The sequence below is a fragment of the Photinus pyralis genome, unplaced genomic scaffold, assembly GCF_008802855.1.
Source record: "Photinus pyralis isolate 1611_PpyrPB1 unplaced genomic scaffold, Ppyr1.3 Ppyr1.4_LG7, whole genome shotgun sequence".
NCBI lineage: Eukaryota > Metazoa > Arthropoda > Insecta > Coleoptera > Lampyridae > Photinus > Photinus pyralis.
In genome coordinates, this window is record NW_022170738.1 from 18,063,417 (window position 1) to 18,089,109 (window position 25,693).

Consider the following 25,693-nt stretch of genomic DNA (forward strand, 5'->3'; position numbering starts at 1 on the left):
AACAAGATTGAAAAAGAATTCATATGTTTAGCTTAAAAACTAAGTTGTAACACTCGATTTTCCGTCGCCTGTCTGCCTGTCTGTCTGTCGTCTGTCTGTTCCATCAAGATCTCAGGCTCTCTACAGACTTTAGGTGACAGTCTATATTTGCCCGTTACTCATCATTTACAGTTGTCGTACGTGGTGACATCCACGGGTGGGTTTTGGAACATTTCTTCTTTGCGCGTTCTCTCCAGAAGTTACCTTAGTAACTATACTGCATTCATTGACCACAGTCCACGTATACGTCAATATTAAGATGCCAATTAATATCCAGCGACAATAGGTGAGTTCATGATTTTGGACTTTCTGTCCGTCCGTCCGTTTGCCTCTGTACATGATAACTCACGAACGCTTTCGAATTTTCCAACACTAGCAGGTAGGCAATGGTAAAGGGACTACCTGATTAAATTTTGGTAAATACTGGTCCATCTGATATGATCTTATCGCTCGTTATCTATATGAGTGCAGTTTATTACTACATCAAATAGTCTACCTGCATTAGATGGAGAGGTACTCCATCATGCTTTTTCATTTTCTTGTGCCATTCAAGATTTCTAGGGTAGGATCATGAAATTAATAAAAATGGCTAGAAGAAATGTTGTGAAAATCTTAATTAACCCTTCATTTCGTCGAAATCTGAGGTTATGCTGGTTTAAGTTGGTAAAACTGAACAATGTGATCGTTTAAGTGACAGCTGTAAAAGGTTATGTTAATTTCTTTCTCTACTAAATTGAAATATACTGGGTTAATGTAATAAACGTAGTATAATATAGGTATTAAGTCACTCGAAAGGGGAAGGGACATCTTTCGCATCTCCCATAGACTGCCGCTTTATTAGCGGCCGCTGATTAACCCTTGCGTGACCAAGACATAAAATTTTCCGCTGGTGCCAAAGCGGGGCAACGCTCCACTTAAAATTTAGAGTGTTTGCGATTTTATGACACGGACATTGTTGTATATAGTATTGTTTATAAGATAAAAGTACATTTACAAACTTAAAAACTGTACTATGACATTAAAAACAAGTATAAATTGTTAATAACTCTTGTGCGGAAAAAGCGAGTTTTTTAAACCAAAATAGCATGATCGTACCTGGTGGCTTAATAACGTCACGTAACATGTAATGAAACATGTAGTAGCTATAGTTTTTAGAACCCTTTAAAAGTAAAAAGTGCACCCAACATTTAAGACAAAGGACTACATGTATTTCTACATGTAGAAGCAGAACTCGGTCCAGAAATTGCGTGTTCTATTCAGACTCAGTGTACAAGAGGAGCCCGACCAGCCAGAATTTAGCCACAACAAATGCCCATCGAGCGTAACCCCCTTCCTTCGCAACTAGGTTCAGAACCCGTGCCTCTCAATAAAGGATTGGACCCTGTTTACACCATCCCCGGCTCCAGACAACTGTCGCCAAGGAGCTGATGTCTGTCTCTGATCAAGGTGTCACACTGACAGACCACATGTTCGGCAATAAAAGCAATAACTGTCATAAAAATTTTCTGTGGGTTACACATATATCACACCTGCACATGCGCGATTTTGTTCAAAAACCCAGTTCTTCCTTTTATGTACCAAATTTGATTCCAATCGGTTCAGTCGTTTAACCAAAAATAAGAGTACAGACAGACTGACATCATCAACAGTTTGTTTGATTCGAATTCCTGGATTCTTCAAAACGTGTGTTTCCGTAAACAAATATGTGTCATTTTTTACCCCAATGCAATACCTCCCTTACTAACATGCAAGTGGCAAAATGGAATGTATGTGCATTATGCCTGGCTCAACCATTCATCCCTTTGGTGAATGGTTGGACGTACGCCTGCAAAGGTCTCTGAAGTAGTAAAACACTTACCGAAATTACAAAGGAAACGGAAACAACCGGATTTTACCAGAAACGCGAAAAAAGGGATTTACAGGGAGCGGGTCTTTATCGATAATGGGATGCGGAAAAAATCGGGATTTGCCAAAGGCGATACGAAATTCGCCGGGACTCCTATAGTTTGTTATAATTAACCATTAAAATCACACAAATTCCTACAATCCTCTACTTATTAAATACACCAGTAATTTTCACCAAACGGAAATTATTAAAAAATATAAAGCAGTGCCATATATTTAGTGCGATGTACCACCCCGTTCCCTTATTCCAGTGATCAATTTCACGTATCCCATCAAATCGCGTCGATTGTATCGATTATCCTCTTCGAAATAGTCGCAATCAATTCAAATATGACGTAGGTCGCTTTATCGCTTTAAATAACAAATTTGACTCGGTAAACACGTTTAGTCTACCAAAACCAGACGACGAATAGCAATCTATTCTCCGTGAACTCATTTAAGCTACACTTTTGTGCCTAACACGCCTTATCCTACATTCCATTCTAAAAATACCATTGCTAACGATACAATATGAATTTGTATAATGTACCAAAGAAATTTCCTTTTCATTAGGAATAAAAGGAAATTAATTTAAATGGCCACAACGCGAGCTTGTTACACAACTCGTCCTGGAGAGTGACTTTATAGCTTTTTGGTCTAGTGTGACATTCCGGACCATCATCCCTTCTTGCGAGGAAAGAATTGGATCTAAGAGTTTCTTCCCAGATCCATCCGTGCCCAATCGCTCCAATACAAGCTCCAATCGTTTATGGGAGTCTTCCGCGCCTCAAAGGCTCTAGTCCCAGAAGTGCCTCCAAGGTCAAAGTTGGTGTGGTAGCCTTTTGGCTTGTTCGCTCATTGGGCCCTTTCCAGGTCAGCGTTTATGATGACTCTCAACATGGTCACACTCATTTGACGCCCTCAAAGAGTGAGCCCATCAACAGCCGCTCTCCTTCTATTGGTTAATGAAACGCCCTCGGTCTTTTCCTGGTTTTCGGAAAGGCCATGAATACTGCCCCAATCATCCACTTCTGCAAGAGCCCTCTTCATGAGCTCTTTCAGTGTGTTTGGAATCTTTCCAGTTAAGACGATCGCGAGATCGTCCGCGTATTCCTGCGTACGCGCTCCGGCCTCATGCAAGGTGTGGAAGAGCTCGTCGAGCACCACAGCAGTAGAAACAACACTCCACCTGGGGAACATGCTCTGGTGACCGAGTAGCTCATGTTCGTCTTCCCTACTGAGGATATCCGACCATGGTGCGGATTCATCTTATGATTGGCCCATCAATGCTAAAGTCTGTAGCAGCTTCTATATCTAGAAACGGTCCCTATCCTAAACAATACATCATCATCACCACATTGTCAAAACATATTTATCGAGTGTAGATAAATTTGACGCTAGAAGTTTGGCAACTACGTGGCTATCTATTATTGACACACACACACACACACACTCTCTCTCTCTCTCTCTCTCACACACACACACACACACACGTGTTTCACTCTATCATAGAGCAGATTTTATTCCATGTTTAATACAAGAAACGTGTATAGCGTCCAAACAGAATACAGTCATACTCGCAAACTGTATAAGAAAATGTATATCATTTATTGCTTATACAATTTCTAGTAAAAAGAAATGTCAGAAAATGTTGCGCCATACCGCCTTAAAGATTATAACCACGCAACTTTTGAGCGAAGAAGCAAAAGGTTAAAGTAAAATTGTGGAGGAGGATCGACCTGATGCCACCTCACATATATAATTCATATATGTAACCACACAACCGAATTCGAGAGTTTTGAAAGTTCAAAACATACACAAAAGGTAAATGTTAAGTGGATTTTAAGAGCCGAAATTCAGTAAAACTTCTTTTAAGTTTCAAATCATTGAAGTTCGGTCAACGCAAACAAGTTTGATTCATAAGTATACCTTCCTTTTTAGTGGTTTTTCTTTTCCTAAAACCTCAACTTAATTAGTTTAGAAGAATTTTGGTATTAAAGCAACTGGGTCCCATAATTAATTTTACCGATACACATTCGACCCAGTTAATTGTTTGACACAACCCTCCGTGAAATGCAAGTTTATTAAAATACAAAGTTGGGTAATAAATTAGTAATAGATTCCATTAGCTAAGTTATTATGATAAATTACCTGTACGGACGTATGGGGAATTAGACACTCCTATACACGAACAGAAATTGGCCTAAAGGAGCTTGAAACCATCAGGCTAAGTTTCCGAATGGAATTGATGTGGATCCCACGTCGCCCGACAAATGTAAAAGCTGCTTTGATTATCTTCTTTTTGTATCTAAAAACGTAACGTCCCACAAACTTCTATTAATGCAATAGAGATGAAATACATTTTTTCTATTTCGGTGTCACAATGATGATTTTGTACAACTGTTTTCGGCCAAAAACAGTTGTACAAAGACAGTGATTATAGTCGTTTTTTTTGGTAACTCATCTGCATCTCTTAAGTTGGCAGTTACTAGTTAGTACAAGTAGGTACAATACTTCCATGTTTGAACTTCAAAATGTCAGTCTTACTACGCTGCCAACGTAAAACTTAACGGCATAAAAAGTGTTCCCAACATAAAAACATGTTAGTTCTAATGTTCCCTATAGTTTATGATAATGATTTTTTTAATTAAATTAAAGCACCGAAATAGAAAAAATAGTATGAAAAACGCGTGTTACAATGCTTTATTGTAATACTTGTCTTTCAATACACTATTTTATTTTTGTTTTATTCTTCAAATGTGGAAAAATCTTCCCGAACTACTAAGTAGGTACTAAAGTATGTAATCAAGTTGTATTGCAGCCTATTAATTTGCAACTGCTAAATGGGTCAGAGTAGTAATTGCACTTTGCAATTACTGTTGCAACTAATGTACATAGATTTATTCATATTAAATACGCGGCGAACTTCAAGGGTTTATAGTGTAACTAGAAAGCATATTGTAAGTGTACTCGCAATGCATTGGTATGTCACCTTTTGTGACAGAAGTTTGTATATACTACTGTAGAGCTATTTATAAATGCCATTAGGTCTCGATAGAAATGCACAAATTATTATGAAAGCTGCACACGTAGTTATGAAGTTTCAAATAATCCACCGCAAAGAGTTTTTCATAGTCTGACGTCAACAGCGTTTTCCATAATTAAATATTATTATGTTTTGGAGGAAACGCTATTCACCCTTCGGTCTCGGTCGTCTCATCAAAAAATAATTTTTAACATTTTATTCTTTCTACATTTAGAAATGTTCCCCGAAGCTCAACTCTAATTAGAAGACCATTTTATAAATTAAAATAAAACATCAAACTTTTTACTAAAAATCCGTTTGAACTAGTTTTTCGCGAATTTTGTACTATACTTTTGGTCGAATAATTAAAACTGCAGATTATTTTCTGTTTGAGAGGATATTAAATTCCCTATTGACTACAAAGCATCCATTATAAAACTCGCTAGAGACGTGAAATTGCAAATGAAAATGCATCGACTAATTTTGACCAACATTTTTATTGCAGCATTGCAACAATTAGGATGCCATTCGCAATGCGTTTCAATTAGGTATTTATTAAGTAAGACAATAAAGTTCTGTATTTCAAATTGAAAAAAAATAATTTGTGAAATACTGGAGCTGACAGTTATGTACCTGGACGCTTTATTTTATCTTTATAGCTTTATGTTTCAAGACAAAACATTGTTTGTACAGAGTTCTTAGCGATTTTTTGTGCTGATTTGTGTGCCAACTCCAAGGTTTTGTGCGAGATATACAAGTTTCAATATGTGGTTATACAACTTGATACAAAAGATCAGAAAATGTTAGAAGTTGTTTAAGAATGCATCTCCCTTTTTACATTCATTTTTCCATTGGTCAAAAATCTGTCACAATTTGGGATAATTAAAATTTACTTTGCAATGGCCATCTTCTTTCTTACCTCTAGATCACTTATGGCCGTTTGCACCGACAAATTTAAGTTAAGCATAACTTAAAATCAATGGCAACGATAATTGAGACAATGGTTGCCATGGATTAAGCTAAACTCTATTTAACTTTGTCGGTGCAAACGGCCATTAATTGTTTGAAATTTGTTTGCGACTAATTTACATAAGTAGCTTTACAGTTTAGTCAAACCTTAATTTTGATTTTACTGTGACAAATTACATAATAAATAACCCTTGAACAATGGGGTTTATGGAATACCTTTGATTCCGAAAAAAACACACCCAATCTTACACTTTTCGACCCCTTTACAATCCCGCGATTAAAATTTTACTAGTAAGAGTACAACGGATCAATATTTATCTCTGACAGGGGATCTTAAAGTTATCGAGTAAATGTGACAAAATAGATAAATACGACTAACCTTTATTTACAATTTTTTTTCGGCGTGGAAGATTTGGAGTTCTTACTGCTAACATGTTTACTCGTCAAATGGGGTAGATATCAGAGGGCTCCATACTTAAACCTGCAATCGTTAGGCGACTACCCTTTGGATTCATACACACTCAGACTAACCTGATTTTGATTATGGTTTGATTTAACTGTGATTTGTGAGGCAATCTCTTAGGTACGCTTTCCACCAAACCTGCTCTTTTCATTAGCGGACTAATAATGAATTTTAATATTATTTGATTTTATAAACAATTTTCTTCCTTCTATTTCGTGCGCCACATAAACTAACTTTCTTTTTTACTTGGTATCCCTGCACAGTACAGCTTCTCAAGGAATTCACTTACAAACGCGATTGCTTACAATAGCGGACGGTGCCCTTTACTAAAGGAACCTGCCCGATTACGAGCTTTATGAAGTCCCGCAATGAAATACGCAAATATCTCTGGGCGTATTTTTTTATACCAAAAAAATTTTTTTGTGAAGTAGCACTCTTTAGTTAACTGGTTATCACAATTTATACACTCAATTTATGCTGGGTAGGGCGGGAATAGGGCGGAACGTTACAATTCCTTACTATTTTCCCCTTGAGCCAATAATGCAGATTTTTTCACAAAACTGGTTTAACTGGACTACGCGGTCGCCCTTAATTTACTTAAACTGATTTTCTGAGCTCGGTTCATCGAACGTTCTGGACCTTACTTTGATTAGGTCGACCAAAAACACTATTTCCCAGCTCACTGCCGCTTTTCGAATGCTTATCTCGTTTCACCGGGCTTTCAGGGATGTATACTGAGGTTCGGAATACTGTAAAGTCAGCTTATTTTCACCCAGCTGCGCTTAATTTGCAACGTTGCCGAAGTAACTTAACACGACCTATTTCCAGCGTGTAATTCAAAACCAAAACCAGATAAGGGAGCGACAATTTAGAACAAACAATTCATTGACGAACATGTGAGAATATTACTAAAAGTTCGCCGTATTACAATCTACAACATAAAAACTTGTACTTGTTATGAGTAACATTGGTTGGTCAAATGTTCATGCAACCTTGACTCTTTTTAAACTGTTAGATTTTTCGTCCACATATTTCAGCGGGGAAACCGCAAAAAAATTGACTCAAATAAATGCTCTCGTTGCACCATTACGAACAAACCCGAGCAAAATCATCAACAGTTTAGAAAGCAGTGGGGCGAGGCGGCGCAAGCGCCGAATCAGAGTCTTTGATCTCTTGTTGGGTAAAATTATACCATCAATTTTTAAATGTTTCACAAAATTGAATTCGAGTTTGGATTTTTTTATCTATGTAATAGTCAATAGAAACACTCAAAAAGTTTGTAAGGTAGCGAGGTGAAGCCGAAGGTGGGTTCACGTGCAGAGCCAAACGATGCTATCAATTTCTAAACAGATTTAATTGAATCGATTTTAGAGTCGTAAGTCTTTTGGGCTCGTAATCCGTAGATTTGGGGCATAAGATTGAGAATTCCACTTAACAGATGAGTCGGGGGCGCCAAGTGTAAAGTGACTTCTTATCTGGGTATGATTGTATGTTTTGCACGGGACTAAATTCATCTCATCCGTCAAGATACGCTTCTAATATAATGTAACTTACTCATCGACTTATTTCTATAATACTTTCCGGTAAAAGGAGGGAGCGGAGGAGTGTGTCGCTACGCACCAAGTGAGGCTTTTACATTCATTTCAGTTGGTAGGTTTCAGTCTTTGAATCCAAAGAATAGCTGCCGATTTATTCATAGCTATCATGACTTGAAGCCACTATGGGAAGTTTGAACTTTCACATGCGCAAACCACACATTCTAAGAGCTAAGAGCTGGAACTAAATTACTGCGTCACGGACCTTCGAGATCATGAAAGTAAGCGTTTCCCCTCGCTGTTCTCGCGACTTTTCGTAATTGTGTGTTTAATTATGTCGTGTAATTAAATGTTTTTCATCCTTGGTAGTTTTAGCGTAGTTTTTTTAAGAATTGAAAAAATGTGCTATTGTTTGCGTTTTTTCCGCCGGTCCGTCTTTCCGTCCTAACCCACCTCTGCCGTGACCACCCATTACTTTTAGGGGAATTTCCTTGGAATTTTCGCAAAAGGTTGCCTATACCTTGAAGGTGTGGCAGACAGCCATCAAATTTCGCTGTCTTAGGGTAGGGAGGGGCAGTATGCTTTTTAGTGATGCCCCTGCAAAAAGTCTCAAGTTGTTCGACGCAACTCCGGTATTTACCTTACAAATTAGGAAAACTGCAGGAAAACCTAATTCGGAGTAGCCGGCAGAATGCTCGAAACTGACCTAGGAAATTCCTTTCCCTGCCACAGATGAAAAATTCTTACCTCACTCCAGGTTCGAACACCCGACCTCCGGCTATGTAGTCCAACGCTCGACAACTGAGCTACACAGTCGTTGTTTTATCTGAATACAGATTATTGGCAGACACACCCTTCTGAATTTAGATGGTTGCGGCTCCAGTTCAAAGGTGATATTTTTAACTTCGTCTCTCTCTCTCCCTCTGTGATAGAAGCAGATAGAAATATTAATTACATTAATTTTAATTAAGGGTAGCCTTGACTTAATTTTTTAAAGCAACCGATTTGCAATGTGTTTAAGTTTAAACTCAGCGACAGATATAAGAATGTTTGGGAAAGAATACTCCAACATTGTCCGTAGGAAATGAAAGTAGTCGACAGTTTTAATTTGTATGCAAATATTGACAATTTGATAAACTTAATCTATGGAGAACTGCAATAGTCATTCGCCTAAATGTGTGTAATTATTAATGTAGCCTGTAGATATTTCCTTAGGGGAGGATGTTGAGAACTATTTACTCATAGTGCTGCACTTTGCTAGTATTCTCTTGTTTGATAAGTGACTGCACAGTACACCGTCAAAGCGACTATGTTTAGAGATGTATTATAGATAAACAACAATTAATTTGAAGTCGCAATGACTCATTACATTAAAATTTAATAGTGCACAGGATTTAGTGAGGCATTAGATCCACTACACGAATCTGTATACAATCCTGTGGTGCGATTGCTGTATTTAAACAATGACATTTACTGTAGATTGGTTTCCGCTAATAAATTGAATACAATACAACATGCTAAACAGCTAAACAAAAGAACAAGTCCGCGCACAATTGAAACAAACGAATATTGAACAATTCCAAATATGAGTCGATACTTTTACAGCTTGTAATCTTATTCCATAGGCATAATGTGGCGGTATCCCCCACGTATTTTGGTTTTATAAGGATCATCAATATTACTTTCGGTTTCTATCGACGCCCATAAATATTGGATGAGCGCACCAATATCTACGATGAAATCTGCTTCACCTACACATCTGATTAGGAGTTGCCTAAATGTTATTAATGCGCAAACATTCAACTTTTGATTTATTATGGGGCGAACTGTTAAGTGCTATCGTGAGCAGCGTGCCACGAGAAGCTCAAGAATAGTACGAAAAGGAAGTGTAAGCTGAGAGTGAAAGTTACGCTCTAACACCCTTACCTTTATTTTTCAAACTGTCAATTTGGGAGTTTCCACGCATAAATTCATCTCCACATTGTTCTTTGGTTTTTTATACATAATCAAGAACTTTTACTGAGTCATATTTGGGTATCGACTGCCCAAACATTGTATTGAAAAGTTCCTAAGACGTATACAGGGTGATTCCTATAGTACCTGCCACCGTTTGGGAGCGTGTAGGTGGTGCGTAGGGGAGTATTTTGATATAGGACACTTGGGGTCGGAAATCTAAATTAAGGGTGCCAGAGCCAAATTTACCTTCTGGAATTTCGCGCCTGTAGGTAGGCAACCCAACCGGCCGGCGGTGCACACGGAGCGATCTCAGGCGGCGATGTGTGGCTGACACTTGATCAGAATTTGTTTAAACCCACGAAATCCCGTCTGCAACGACGCGTATCAAGTGAATAAACACTATGGCAATAGTATAATAATAGTTGGCTAGATGTAGGAAGTGCATGGAGAACAACGGTGGCCACGTTGAACACTTGTAAACGTTATTGCTTTTGACTGTCGTTTTCCCTCCTTCCCTCCCATGTCGCTTCCTCGCGCTAACTCGCTCTGCATCGCTCCGCGCGAAACGTCGGTCGGTTGGGGTGCCTACATACAGGCGTGAAATTCCAGAAGATAAATTTGGTTCTGGCGCCCTTATTTTAGATTTCCGACCCCAAGTGTCCTATATCAAAATACTCCCCTAGGCACCCCCTATACGCTCCCAAACGGTGGCAGGTACTATAGGAATCACCCTGTATACAAGAGATAATTTAGGAACAATGTAATTACACAAGATTTTTCACTTTTCGGTTTATCCGTATTCAGAAACTTCCTATATAAGTACTGTTGTGTAAAGTACCTACATGGGGGTGTCGTTTTTCTACATTGAAACAACAGTGAAGATGAGCGTGAGCCACCTTGTAGAGTAATTTCGGTCGGAATATCGGAAATGGTAGTCGGGACATCCTCTATGCAACACAATTCGAGTTTTTTCACAAAACTTGGGATTTTTTTAATTTCAAATAGACACAGAATGGGAAAATTTTGTTGAATTGTTATTTTAATGTTAGCTTCTTATTGTAAATTTAGTTAGTAATGGTTTAATTAATTTAATTCTACTTTTTGTATTTAGCTTGTCTCATAAACTTAAAACGGGTAACTTAGGGAACGTTTCTGTTGCTCAGGGGCAAACTGTCCATTTTTCCCCAAAATTGCTTTTTTTCACATGTGACATAAGTTTTGTTGTTCTACACGAAATGGATTTAGTATTGTTTGATGATAAACAACAGAGTTAGCGAATTTTAAACAGTACTAAGTCGCAGTAACATTTCGAGGTAAACTGTAATAAGTGGACATAGTATCAATAGTGTGAATATGTTTCAGGTTTTTTAGCGCATTTTTTAAGAATAACAAAATGTGCTATTGTTTGCGTTTTGTCCGTCTGTCCGTCCGTCCGTTCGTACCCACTTCTGCCGTTTCGAACTACTTCTAGAGTCCAGGATTTTGTGCAGTAGGTAACACCTTGAAGGTGTTCCAAATGGCCATCAAATTTCGCTGTCTTAAGTCTTAAAGCCCCCCCCCCCCTATCAATTATTTCCTGAGATGGGAGTGGAACTGGTTTTATCTTTCATGGTGCCCTAATGAAAGGTCGATTTCTTATCGTGTTCGGATATATTCCCTTATATCTCCAGGACGGATTGTCGGAAGAGGAGACTCGCAAAGGGCGATTGGAACATCTGCAAGAAATATATCCATTGGTGATGTCAAAACTTTAAGAGCGAATATCTCGAGTGTGGGGGGAACGCACTCTCATAGGCAAAATCTGCAGAATGGAGTCTTGGAGAATTTTGAATGTAGGTATGCCAGGCGGTCTTTAAATGTTTGTGTGTAAAGAGCCTCCTCCCCTTATAACCCAACCATTTACTAAGCTATATCGGTTAAACAAAAATGCGCTTTTTCTGCACAAGAGTCGTGCACCATTTATACTTGTTTATTTATTATTTTTATAATATATATAATATATAATTTAATTTCAATAAAATTATTGAATTATAAGTTGTTTATCAAATAAATAGATTTTTTTTCTAATCTGAGTTGTGATTTCATACAGGAAAAAAATTCTCCACGCCCTGTACATGATGAAACATGCTTGCTTCCCCTTTTCGAGCAGAAATGTATTAAAATTGGTTTACACATAACAATAATAAGTCCATCATTCGAAACAATTCATAAGAGGTAAACAGTACTAAGTCCCGTAAAACAAAAATTTTTGATAAAATTTCAAAAATTCGACCGTACATATGTAAACTTACTAGTTATAAGTAACATGGTTCTTCATGATGAAAGTAATCAAATGTATAGGTTAATAAGGTCAAATTATTCCTTTGTGCTTCTTATAATGTGGTTTTCTGTAAACTTTTGAATTTGTGACTTAGTATACTTTACCTCTGAGGTACAGGTTTGGAGTTTTTGGCGTTAGTTTAAGGTTTTATCCGATCATATGTTGATAAAAAGTTATTATCAGATAACAATTAATTAATTTTTGGACAAACAATGTCACGTGCGAGATAATCGATGCAGGTGGTTATCAGTTCAAGCGGCGTAGATGGAATTTCGAGCATCGTCGGGAATAACGATGTATAGATATATATTTTATTAGAGGGGAGTGGTTTTTGCTAAAAGAGCAAGAATTAAGATTAGACTGGGTTGCCTCAGGTCAGTTTGAAATAGTTATAGAATGCAGACATAAGCTTTAAGTGTTAAAGTGTGTGTTCCGCCGTACATCGCAGATTTCTTGTCTTGACGAGTTTATTGGATTCTAATTATTAACAGAACTGCGAGTAATCTTTGAATTTGTTTTTAGATCGGGCGTTTGCAAACGAGATGCAAAGGCTCTGTTAGCCTTAAATTTTTTCTTACAGGATCTTCTTTGTATTTCATTCTCTTTTGACGATGTGTGTCAAAATAAATTTTGGTAATTTTTACCACCCACACGTTAGTAAAGGAGGTATATTGGGGTAAAAAATCTAACAAAATCTCGATCGGTCTGTCGTTCCGTCTGCCTGTACTCTCATTTCCAGATAAACAGCTGAACCCATTTAATCCAAATTTGGTACACATACTCTTAGACATAAAAGGAAGAGGTGAAAAGGTTTTGGGGAGAATCACGCATGTGCAAGTATGTCAAACTCTTATTTTCGGCTAAACGGTTTAACCTATTGGAACCAAATTTGGTACATATAATGTTAGACCGGAAAAGGCAGAATCGTGCATGCGCAGGTAGGCGGGTGGTATCTTTGCTAGCCACTGCAAATTTTTCATTTTGTGTCAATTTGAATCTCAATCTGGAATAAAGATAGAGATTTACTTGTCTATATCAGATTTTTCTAATTCACATTCAGATCCAATTGCGTCCTCGCAAGAAAGAATGTGGATCGCTCTCCCGGACGAGTTGTGTAACAGGTTACGTTTTGGCCATTTAATGTATTTTCCTTTTATTCCTAATGTAGAGGAAATGTCTTTTGTACATCATAAAAATTAATATAGTATCGTTAGCAATGACATTTTTAGAATGGAATGTAAGATAAGGTGTGTAAGTACCAAATGCACTTTTGCCGTAGGTACTCCGTTGCCGGTAAAATCTTGTTGATTTAAAATCGTCAATTTTGATAAACTTTTGACAAAGACCCAAGCCGAATCGGTTGCCGAGTTTGCATAAATTCCGTGATTGAGAGAGGTCGGCGCTGTATATCTTCTTGATATACCAACAGAACCTAATAACTGCAACCTATAATATTGCAACGTACTCACAGTTAGGTTGATGAGATTAGATACATGCAGTGTAGCACAGGTGTATTCCGCACTAAAAGCGCAACAAAATAACTTTGGTTGTATTTTTCGAGATTAAAATAGAGGTAAACACTTTCATTTACATCAGCGCATGTCCCTTTTCCTTTTTCGAATTTTACTTTCCTTTAGAGCAAAATTCAAATTCTCAGTGATGCTGAAAGCATTGGTACAGTGCTTTCAAAACGTGAGTCATTAGGTTACTGAGGTACTCCAAATTAAAATGGGTGCAATGCAAGAAATATTGGTCATTTGAACCGAATCAAATATCCCTGTCTTTTTTGCGCCTTTTCGCATATTACCTACGATATTTAAAACAACGCATACAACATATTCTGAATTAGACTAGGTTTTGTGGTATGCTTTTTACAAGTTAGTTGGTTGTAGGTTACCCGGATACCAAGTTACTAGCCAAGTTATGTCTAGAGTACACTTTTTAGAACTTTCGATCGGTGTTGAGCGGTGATTTCTAGGGTAGGTATTTTGGTAAACATTTTTGTAAAATCAAGAACAAATATGTGTCATGCTTTCTGGAAAAATATTAAAGCAGGTAACACAAATTTGAGGTTTGGGAGAACGCAGATCGTAAAAGCAAAATTTTAGACCCCCCAATTCATTTCGAAAGGTTTGTTTATATTGGTTCATTCTACTAACAGAAAGTTTGTTGTTTATTGTTACAGTAAATTGATTCATATTCTTCTCCCGAAATTCGTTCCACAGTGAGCGCCAACGTTTAAAGCAGTGTGAGAAATCAGACTTACCCTATTTAATTACTCAATGCTTTAATTCAGACAGGATTTGTTTTGTATGGTGGAAATTGTAATTACATACCATGTGAACCGTCTGTCACGACCCGTTTGGCTGGTAACCTTAAAATAAAGGTCGCAATATACGACTTCTTCTGCAGTCGAGAGGCTTCTAAAAAGTAAAAAAAACAAAGTTTGTAAGCAGTATATAGTGTTTCTATTCTTACACTATGGCTGTACCAATAAAAACGCTTTTAATTAAATCCGACGGATGCTGCTTTACATCGTTAGGTAATTACCTACTGCAGAGCTGTTTTACAATTTAGATTATTGTACCTTTCGGAGGAAATTAGAAAACTCGGTATTGGCAAACATTACCTTCTGTTTGATTGTGCGGTTACTACAATGAAGCATTAAATTTGCAAACAATAAATCTGCGGAAAATTTTAATTGAAATTGATGAAACAACAATATTTCAATTCGCATACATAAAATGAAGCACGCGTAATTAAAGCAACGTGACGTTTCGCGAAGGAATGGAGGTTTTTGGACCAAAAGATAATCTTGTGTTGAACAATGATACGGAAAAGTGGGGTTCAAAGGATAGAAAAAGCTTTCAAGTAGTGTTTTTCATATGTAAGTTAAATAAACTGAAGTAGCCTCAACCACAGCAACCTACATTTCCTTTTTATGCTCGCGCTTTCAAAACCATTCAAGTGCCTCTCATATTTAATTCATTATAAATTATTTATAAACTTCTTAGGTTTATTTAAGTCTTTACTTCACTTCACGAATGTTTCATCAAATTGACTATCCAAAATGACTTTTTTTCTATTAGTTGCAATATATAAACTTGATATAATGGTATTTTTTAATAAACCATGATAAGGGTCTAACAATAGTTGTTTACATAAAAGTCCGGAAAATGATACCTTACTGGAGAGGAAATATTGAAGTACGAGGCCCCTTTGGGAACGAGTACTTTAATTTCCGAATCAGGTAATGATATTTTACTGACGAGTTTTGTATTAAATGTTACCCGAAATGGTCTTTTAATATAAAATTTCAATTTTTATATAGAACTTTTGATTGATGTCAATCTGTCAGTGATGATAGGAGCCATGACAGACATTTGGAAATGTGACCGGGAAAGGGACGGTGCGGCCGGTAAACAAAATGTGACATTCTCAGTTATCCGGTGATATCTCAGTTATTTTCAAAGAATTTTCAAAAGCATTTTTATACACTATTATTTTAACTCTTGATTACTAATTCTTGGTTTTAAAGTAGGTACTTGATCTACTCTCGTAAATTATGTGTACAACGGGGCGGTGTTTTGTGTGAGGGAGGAATTTTAAAATGCATAGGCACTTCCATGTTTGGGGGGGGGGGGTCATGATTGTTCCAAAATGGGTAATTAAGACCCAAATCCATTGTTACACTATAACACTATAACAAATATTCTTAGATGGAAGCAAGATATAACCCTCCAAGTGAGCACACGGTCCTCGAGGTCGAAGACAGGATAGACATCCTGGTGTTCTCCCAAACAACCTCTAAAGATTCCATTCACTTTGGAATACTTTCCAAATAAAATGTGATATCGACTGCACTAAACGCTTATCTCGTGATCAACTATCAATTCTAGATTTACCACTGATCGAAAAGTTTTCTATACATAATAAACTCCTGGCATCATTGAAATTAATTATTACATTACGGATTAATGCAAAAATAATCAAATTCCTTTGTATGGATAGTACCAATAACTGAAATATTGATCTAATTCATGTAATTAATCTTCACAGGTCGGTTCCTTTAGGAATATTATATATAATATATAGTTAATTCAAATTTCAATACAAATTCACAAAAATAATCACACAATACCTTATACAATCGTACAAATCATAAATATAGATTAACTAACAGTTATGGAGGAGACTGGTGTTTTGTTCAGGTTACGATTAACGCTACCCTCCCCTGAAAAAGAAAACATCATCCAAGAAAATTGGAAAACGGATCGCTTCGTGATGGTACAGGTGAACTTCTGATACCTCTCTGGTAGTATGTGCTTTTCGTTGAATGAAAAATTCAGTATAATGTGGCCCGTATTGATTGAAAACGCAGGCATACTTGCAGTTGCACCAGGTTCTCGAAAGCGTGAATTGAGATCTTGTTTAGGAACAGGAATCCAAATTCCCACTGCACTGAATATTAATTTTGCCCATTTGTTGTGATCAAGATGTACAGGGTGGCCAACTAAGAATGCGAGGTACTGTATCGGAAAATCTATCCACCGTAGAGGCTTGCGGTATAAAAATGTATTACTAAAACGGCCACGACAAAAACATGGAAAATATTTTTAAGTTTCTGCAATGGCCGCTAGGGGGAGTAACTGCAATCTGGAATCTAAAAAAGTGATTTTTCTGTGAAACCTATAAAATTAACTTGGGCCTAAATTTTAGGTTAGGAACAATATATCGAGATGCGGTTTTCGCGAGCTTGTTTAAGCATCATTTAGCTACTTTTTCATAAAAAAAATCAAACCAACGCGTTTAATTTTTTTGAGAAAATTAACCATTTCTGTCGAAATGTCGAAAAAAGCCCTCAAGCGGCGATATGTGAAACTAACAAAACTTCATATATTATAATATTTGTAGCCGAAGAATAACTTTTTTCAATTAACCCGAGTTTGTTAAAATCGGCTCAGTCGTTTCGAAGATACAGGGTGTTCTTTACGGAAACCTTTGAATACCCCCCATTTAGAGATACGGAAAAAATTGTCAAACAAAAAAGGTTCAGATTATCGTCAACTTCAAAGACCGGACAATTTTTTGTTAGGTTAAAATAGCGGAATTCACAGAAAAATCACTTTTTTAGATTCCAGATTGCAGTTACGCCCCCTAGCGGCCATTACAGAAACTTAAAAATATTTTCCATATTTTTCTCGTGGCCGTTTTAGTAATAAATTTTTTTACTGCAAGCCTCTACGGTGAACAGGTCCCCAGATTCAGTACCTCGCATTCTTATTTGGTCACCCTGTACAAGGACAATTGTCCATAAATTTTTACCGCTTTACTTTCTTGGTGTCGAAACCAAGCTTCGATTGCTAACATTCCTGACTCGTTGGCTTGAATAAATGCCCAGCTCAAAATCCGAAACGGAATCTAGTAAAGTAATTGAGCTTGCATGTTTTTTCACCACACACCGCCATATATCTAAAAGCCCACCTACCTCTCCACCAGAGCGGTTATTAGAAGTGAAAACACGGTCGAGCCTGTGCTTTGCTTATCTACCCAGCTCACATTTAATTCTAATTGTGCTTCGCTTATCGTCAAACCTACTCGTGTCCAGGTTTCCCATGAAGCGACAGAAACGTAAATTTCCCTATATTGTACGATATACGAAAAATGCCTCAGATATATTTTTTGTCACCATCAGTGGCTGAATTCCAATGGTGTATCAAAGACCATTTCTTAAAAATTCCTTCTGAAAAACATTTTTGTGTCCACAATTCATTCGATATTATGTGATACAATTTCTCGCATGGTGAATTTTGCTCTGCGCGGATAATTAATGCGCGATCTTGTAGGGCCTCTTAAATCTACACTAAAACCAGATAAGGCATTATATACGCATAATTGGAGGCGCATATCATTCTAGTTTAAGACTCCGAAAGAATCATAATGATATCGTTCCTAGAAACAGAAATATGATGGTGGAAAACGGTAGAAAAACATGGATTTACTATCGTCGTTTCATCTCCAAAGACTTTTATCCTTAAAATTAACTATTTCCAGTGTTACTAAAAATTAACAAACGCCATAATGTAATTATTGTCTGTACCATTGACCAGCTCTCATTGAAAATTCGTGGCTCTATGTTCAACGGATCCGGAGTAAAAAAAATAAATAGTGGAGCCGTGCACGGATTTTCAATAAGCCGTAATGTATTTAATGTGTCCCAAACTGACTCCTAAGGATATGTGACTTTTTCGAATGCCTAACAGTATCGTAGGTCTCGCTCCAAGACGCAATGTTACAGGTGTATTCATTCTTCGGGCGACTGTATCCTCGTGTAAAAGCGGAATCATTAATCATTTTCAGTGACGAATAGTGTAGTGACAGTCTGACTTATTGTGTTGTTGGCCGTAAAGTTCTGCGTGACATTTTCTATTTTTATGTTAGTAATACTGGGCATCTCGGTGGTTCACATAGCAATAGCGTGTTTAGTATTATAGTTTATCATTTTGTAATGCTGTATAGTTACACAATGTTTTGTTTTACAGATTTAATAATTTAAGCTTGTGATATCTTGCTTTGTAAATGGATGACTTGTCTGTTGTGCAATAATAATAAATAAATGAACACTTTTTTTGTGGTAACACACAAAAACGGCGAAGAGAAACAGCTGCTTGGCAGAGCTAAAAAAACAAAAAATTAAAAAAGAACGTTTATCTAATAATTTTATAAAATAGCGCAGGTGGCAATCATGTAACTAGCTAAAGTGGTAGTTACTTGCTCCTAGAAAGCGGACAGTTTCCAGTCAAGATTGTACAACTGTTTCCCTTTGCGATAATCCATCTCTTTGACGCCGTCGCCCATAAATTAACACTCTCCAATGTATAGTTAAAGTGTCTTATGGTGTAATAAATCACAGTATTGGTACGATTAGAAACGCAACGGGAATAGAACCGAATTCTACAACATGTCAAGTGTATGATTTGAAATTAAAGCTGAACGCTAACTTCAATCTTTTCAAATTGCGAACCGCTGCCACACTTTACGTTCAATTAAACCCGACAGCAATATCCAACTTTATTAGTTCAAGTTTGCTAGCTTCAGTTCAAAATATAACCAACAAACTAATGCTGTAATGTCAACATTGTCATCTTTAATTAAATCTTACTTTTGCGCTTACGGCTTGAGTTTAGCAATATACCAAATATAACCTATTAACACTTTAATTATACTAAACACGGCAAAGGGTAAAAATAACCGGGGGATATTATTCATAAGCTTTGGCGTAAATCAGAATGACGCCAAAGTGGTTTAGAAAACAGGTGAACATTTATATTGCGTTAAAGCCATTAGCTTTATAGGCTAATAAAATTTATTGGTGTGCTTTTCCAATATTACCTACATAGCTTGTATATAGATCTCCGAGGTTTCTTTTACTTTGTATCAAAATGTGCAGGATCTGAGACACCTTTAACTAAAATGAAGAGCCGTGTGGATGCAATGTAAAATGATAGGTTACAGCGTGATAACTAAAAGCACTAAAAGCAAGCTGTTTATGGTTTTCAAATGGCCTATGGCTAATTAGTAAATTGATAGAAGGTCACAGTTCTGCCAGCGGTATGTACTGTAACGTCAATTTAATTACGTGACTTATTTATATACTATTAATTATTATTTGCTTCATAACTCTCCGTAAATATATTAATTTACAACAGTCAATTATAATTTATCACTTTCTGTACACAAATTTATAACAGGAGCGCGAATGTTACTATTTATCACTTCGGCATCAAGTCAATTTGTTTATATAGCAAACAAAAAGCTTCGAGAGAACTTACTCTTGTCATTAGTTTTGCTCTTGATCAAATATTAACGCCAGAAAAAAATCATAAAAAAATAATCTAAAACAACTAGTCAAGAAAACAATTTTTATGCATCATTACTATACTTGTCGAAGTTATCCCCGCTGTCGAAGTAACGGTATATCACATGTTCGAGACAAGTCAACCTGCTGAATATAAGTATTCATTGATATTTGGTGCAAGGCGCATTAGGTTAATAGACATTACAACAAAACAAAAACCAGGTTGTGGCAAATTTTAGTATAAAGTAATTAATTCAATGCCAAACGCAACTCGCTCAAAAATGATATACCTTGTAAAGAAACAGTTGACATCTCGGACTTGTAAAGGTGATGAAATTCTCCAATTATTTTATTTTATTTTATTATTTTATTACCTCTCTCTTGTTTTGGGCCCTCAACAGGCATGCGCCCAATTACAGAGTGACCCGCATAATGCTATTTAGAGGTGCCTCTGCAGAAGGTCTTAAGATGGTCTATACTACTCCGGTATTTACCTTACGAATTAGGAAAACTGCAGGAAAACCTAATTCGGAGTAGCCGGTAGAATGCTCGGAACTGGCCTAAGGTAATTTCCATCTCCGCCACAGATGAAAAATTCACCTCAACCCAGGTTCGAACACCCGACCTTCGGATTTATAACCCAATGCTCTTACCACAGAAATAAACAATTTGTTGATGTCCAAACTGCAGCAACCAAGTAACACAACTCCCAAGTATCATTTTACCGACTACCGACTAAATTCTTACCAATCGCGATATCGGAATAGTTACAATTACTTGTTGGGTATTGACTTAGAGGTAAGGGTTATGATATGTAGACGGACCAACGTCGGTTCGACCTCTGCAGTAGGCTTAGGTATGTTTCGGTCAGGTACTGTTGTCGGTTTGACGTCGGCGTCCGACTAAATTAGTTTGGTACAGTTTTGGTAAATCGGGGGACGTTGGTTTTACGTCGGCCACCAACCAATTCAGTCTTGATCAGTTACCGTCGTCGGGGTGACGTCGGCGTCCGACTAAATAGTCTGGTAGAGTTGTGGTAAATCGGGGGACGTTGGTTCTAGGTCGGCAACCAACCAATTCAGTCTTAAGTTGGATTAGGTAATAAATGCCGACTTCGCCATATTTCCTACATCAACTGTGTGATTAAATGGGCAGCCATGATGGCATCAAAATAATGCTATAATAATATACTTATACGATTTCTGTAACGCAAAATGTAAATAAAACGATTTATTTATTCATACAAATACATGGACAACGTTTTTACAAGCATATTTTTGGAGAATAACTGTTTTTTAAAAAATTTTAAATTATGAAAAATAAATTAATAACTTAATAGACGTTACTTTTCAGGGGTAACTATGTTTTTCGAACTATCATGGGCACATCCATCACAAAAAATTTCTTTCGTTTCAATTTTCAAGTCACGTGGGGTTTTAAATTATTGTATTTCATGTTTCAAGACATAAAGATTTTTAGTACGTATAATCATGGCGTTCACAAAATGAGGGTTGGTAAATCTTTCCTGCAATTTGGGACAGTAAAATTACCTTGCAGCGACGTAAGCTTTAGTGAAGATTAGGTCAGCAGTACCAACGCCTAAGTCGGATCACATCGTCGTTCCAACCCAAATTTTATTCACCAAATTGGTGCATATGTGGGTCGGCACGACGTCGTACCGAAGTCGGGCACCGACGTCAGGTCGCGCACTCCAACGTTGTACAACTTTGGTTGGACGTCCAAATGCTGCTTGGGCTACGAAAGTAATTATACTTATATTATACGACTTAATTATGCACATGTGTGATGCCTGCCTTTTGATTACTTTTCATACGTATTCATAAAGGCAGTAATTGTGAATTTCGTAGGAAAACACAATATTGTAATCTTACTGTATCAGCGTAACTACAAAAGTTCAATCGGTGGTGGCTGTAATTAGTGCTAAATAACAATACTACCTTGGTATTTTGCGAAGGATGCCCCTTTACACCAAGTAAACTCTACAACAACGGGAAAGGGAAAAATCGAATACGAAAGAAAATATATTTAAATTCTTATACTATCAGTTCCTCGAAGAAGTAAACTGAAAATTGGCGCCTTGGCACCAAACCATAGCGCTCAAAGCTCGTTCCATCACAGATTTTAAGGTTTGAGATTGGAGTTTGAAATGCATTGCATATCCTCGAGCTTAACGTTATAGTTATTTACGTTATAAGTCCGGTAGGTTACTTGTAACAGTACGAGTTAGACATTATGGACGAGGCGACGTCAGGAGCCGAGTCAAGAATGTCTTAAACGAGTACTGTTACAAGTACTACCGGACGTATATCGTAACGTATTTTATTTCATACTGTAAGTCTGTTTTGTATCATTATTTCATTTCAAAGATTACAAAATTTCATCAAATTGTAAAAATCGCATTACCTTGTTTCTGTGGCAACGGCCGTTGCTATAGTTTGTAGTTTGTTGACAATTGAATTTTTTTCACTGAAAAATTGACGTTATAAACGTTGTGGGATGTTCCACTGTTCCCGATACAATCCTGTCGAAATCTCATGAAGCAACCGAAAAGTTGGTTCCTAAGAAGTCGGCCGCAAGGTATGAAAAAGAGTACTAAGTGTTTTGCCAATTGAGGAACGAACATGGGGCGAAACAAGTAGAGGAAAAAGTCATGTTGGCATACTTTTTGGACGCAGTAAGTTTTTGAATTGAGATTTTGTTGCCTGGGTTTCGGTGTTAAAGCGTCATGGAGCATGGAAAATCTCATCGACGGCAGAAAAATACATCGAAGGCTCGGTAGAAGGAAAAGTTAAGATTGCCCGTATGATACAACTGATACAAGGCGGCGAAAATTTCATTGAAATTCTACACCAGAAGGAATCAAACATTACTAACTCGACATCCAGTAATAACCCAGGCGTAGTGTTGAGGGCAATACAAATTGTTTCATTACAATCAATGTTAATATTTGAAATAAAGAATTACAGCCAAATTTATGTTGGGGTTTTTAATTAATTGTGTGAAGATGTCAAATTTGATGTATACAAATAACAGTCCGGTAAGTGTTGCTTAGCGACACTTACCGGCTCTGATGCTGTAATAACTCACCTACCGGACTCAAAATGATAGTGTAATCGAACATCTACCGGACAGTATGAAATAAATTAATTTCCCGACTCGACGATCTACGTTGTTAGGAGTTGTTTTAATCGGTGCGAACTGTTTGGCTCAAAATCGTATAAACGACCACAAAGCAGAGTTATTTAACTTAGCGAAATCCCTAGGAAAATCTAGAAACCTATAAGTCGTCTTATTGCTTATTTTTATCTTCAAAAAATCCTACTCAAAGGACAGGTACAATACGTGCTGGAGGGCTTTACAGAAATGTAATGTAAAACAGCGTTCATGGCACCTATAACTTTACTTAAATAAATAGGAAATTGTAACTGCTTTCATTGAATTGCCCAGTTTTTACCGGCCCAGTGCAATGGTAACAAAGTGGTGGAGATGCACCCCTGGTAGGTACTTATAGCAACATCCCCACGACAGTTGACTAAATTCTATGAGAGGCGGCTACGCCAGGCACATGCCGAAGTATCCAGTATCAACCTCGTCGTAGGATGCGTTTTATGCTTTATTTCTGAAATTTTGACGTATTTATGCTTTCGCGCATATTTCTCTGGGAATACTGCCAGGTGTAAATAATACGCGTGTTTTAGAATACATTTCATAAAATACCTTTTGTAAATATTGCCGATATTTTTCTAGTTGCATCAACAATGGATAGAAATTAAACATGCCTATTGATATATAATACATCCTTCCTTTTAGTTTTATATGGATATTAGGAAAAACAAAATAATAAAATTGCTCCATGTTTTTACTCTGAGTCGTCGCGTTCCTTGTGGTGAAAATTAATTTTCCTTTTGTGCTTTTTAGATCTGCGATCTGCGCGTGGAAACCAGGGATATTGTTCTACGGATAATCAAGATCGAATTATTTCACTTTGATATCTGAATTCTGAAATATCCAACATAAATACCTGACCTTTCGACAAGATTCAATGGATATGCGTCTTATAATAAATAATTAATAAAGAGAATTCTACGTTCAAGATCAAAGCCAATATTAACAAATAAGTATGACACAAATTCGTTGCGTGCCGAACGAGGATATTTCAAACGTTCACTCAAACTCCCGCATTCCACATTTCAAAAATGTAGAGCATCCTTACTACAACTAATCAATTATGCCGGCCTTCATCCAACCGAAAATCTCGGAGGGAAGAGATAAAGACGCACGCCGAGAAGGGTAGAAAATATTAAAAAAGTTGCCTTGCATGTTAGAGGGTTCTTCATATTTTTTACATTTATTCAATTTCACCCTTACATTATCCCTTGGAAATTGTATGAGCTTCCTATCCGCGATGTGGTCTCGTGTTACGATACCTAATCTTGAAAGAAAAATGTTTTACCTGTGTGTAGAACCCAGTTATCTATTATTAACTGGGAAAAACATTCAATCCCGTTGAATTTGGATGAAAGCTCTCAAAGGAGGAAACCATCTCTTACCGGAACCTGTACGACTTGTTCTAAATGCGCTTCGTTATTTTTGATATATTTTCTCCCATTTAGAGTTAAAAGCTGTTTTTGGCACGAGAAACAATGTCTCCATTACGTGTTCAGTCATTGGCAGCTTCATAACTGTAGAAGATGACACCGTCTGATAGCATTTTACCCTACGATGAAAAGGATCGATGATTTCGGTGAGAACAACGGCTAAGACAATTTGTAGCCTTTGAAGCAGCCGCATTGTTGAAATCGCGTTGGCTATTTTAAAGAGCTGCTATTTTTGTGACTGTAATGTAATATAATAAAGGTGAATTAAAAAATTAGTTAAACCTAACCCCTCGAGACACTAAAACTAATTACTTAATTTCTTGTCTCGTTTTCTTGAAAGACATACGTACAGTTTCCTTTCAATGGAACAAATTGTACCTTCTCGCATATGCTTTAATTAGGCACCTACTCGAAACCTTTAAAGCGAAACTTTGGCAGTTTCCAGACCTAATCTTGTATATATTATACAAAACGCATTTCGGAGGTGCCACTAAAAGATTAATCGACATTAACGCTAATGTAAGATAATTGATTTCGGGATGCCAAACCGTAAACATCTACATTAGATGAGTAATGGATCATGCCTAATAGATGCAGTGTTATTGCATTGTTTACATCTAAAAATAATACTCCCTTCTCCAACCGATCACTGTCGACGTAAAATTTTAGAGAGAGGTTCCTATCACGTAGTTCATGAATTATTTAGGTACAGTGAGGTAGCAGTGCGGGTGAGTTATTGGTGTTGCGATTGGACTGTCAAAATCGTAAGCCTGCTAATAGTTTACGTGCTCCTTGGTTACCACTTTGAATAAACAAATTTTAATGAATAGTTATCATCGAGGATTTAAAGCAAGTTAGTTGAATAATAACTCCCTAAGGGCGGAATTTTTTTAATGTTCACCTTCAAAAATACCGTCCCTGGGCATTATTTTATATTATTTCATTACTATGGACACCGTATACAATAAGATGCTATCTCTTCTAACACTTCAATTCAATTAATAAAATGACGTGGAAGATGAACA

At 37.0% G+C, this 25,693-nt stretch overlaps 1 protein-coding gene across 5 annotated transcripts in view; it reads left to right on the top strand.

The window, feature by feature from the left end:
* The window catches only part of LOC116175379 (fibronectin type III domain-containing protein 5), a 207,444-nt gene that overhangs the window by 75,848 nt on the left and 105,903 nt on the right, over positions 1 to 25,693 (top strand). For 4 of the 5 annotated variants that reach the window (XM_031493458.1, XM_031493460.1, XM_031493462.1 and 1 more), the window contains exon 1: positions 25,370 to 25,521. The exons of the other annotated variant lie outside the window; for it this stretch is intronic. The gene's annotated coding sequence lies outside the window, so the exon portion shown is untranslated. Of the gene's footprint in view, positions 1 to 25,369; positions 25,522 to 25,693 lie in introns of those variants that run through there. 5 annotated transcript variants of the gene reach the window in all.